Here is a 987-nt window from a genome sequence, read left to right as displayed (position 1 = left end):
ACATTAATTTGTTCAAAGTCACATAGTTAAGAAACCATATTTGGATACAGGCTTGAATCAAACTACTGCATAGTTGCACTCATCTCATACGATAGTAAAGTAATGCTCAAAATTCTCCAAGCCAGGCTTCAACAGTACGTGAACCATGAACTTCCAGATGTTCAAGCTGGTTTTAGAAAAGGCAGAGGAACCAGAGATCAAATTGCCAACATCCACTGGATCATTGAAAAAGCAAGAGAGTTCCAGAAAAACATATATTTCTGCTTTATTGACTATTCCAAAGCCTCTGACTGTGTGGATCACAACAAATTGTGGAAAATTCTAAAAGAGATGGGAATACCAGACCACCTGACTTGCCTCCTGAGAAATCTGTATGCAGGTCAGGAAGCAACAGTTAGAACTGGACATGGAACAACAGATGGGTTCCAAATAGGAAAAGGAGTACGTCAAGGCTGTATATAGTCACCCTGCTTATTTAACTTCTTTTTTTTTTTTTTAAGACCAACAGCAACAAACAGCTCAGCATTTTATTGAATGTGTTACTAAAGAGGTTTAGTCAAAAAAACCAAAGTGCATGTCATCATCAGACTCTAAAAATATGGAACGCTTCATGAATTTGCATGTCATCCTTGTGCAGGGGCCATGCTAATCTTCTCTGTATCGTTCCAATTTTAGTATATATGCTGCCGAAGTGAGCACTGCTTATTTAACTTATATGCAGAGTACATCATGAGAAATGCTGGACTGGAGGAAGCACAAGCTGGAATCAAGACTGCCAGGAGAAATATCAATAACCTCAGATATGCAGATGACACCACCCTTATGACAGAAAGTGAAGAGGAACTAAAGAGCCTCTTGATAAAAGTGAAAGAGGAGAGTGAAAAAGTTGGCTTAAAGCTCAACATTCAGAAAACTAAGATCTTGGCATTTGGTCCCGTCATCTCATGGCAAATAGATAGGACAACAGTGAAAACAGTGGCAGAGTTT

At 38.9% G+C, this 987-nt stretch overlaps 1 non-coding gene across 1 annotated transcript; it reads right to left on the bottom strand.

The window, feature by feature from the left end:
* Positions 1–592: 592 nt before the first annotated feature.
* Positions 593–699, bottom strand: LOC122437429. The gene has a single exon (XR_006268256.1). It is a non-coding gene; the product is annotated as a U6 spliceosomal RNA (small nuclear RNA).
* Between the last annotated feature and the right edge of the window lie 288 nt (positions 700–987).

Source organism: Cervus canadensis, chromosome 2 (assembly GCF_019320065.1).
Source record: "Cervus canadensis isolate Bull #8, Minnesota chromosome 2, ASM1932006v1, whole genome shotgun sequence".
NCBI classification, from domain to species: domain Eukaryota; kingdom Metazoa; phylum Chordata; class Mammalia; order Artiodactyla; family Cervidae; genus Cervus; species Cervus canadensis.
Note: the sequence above shows the minus strand (reverse complement) of the source record. Positions and strands in the feature narration are given on the sequence as shown.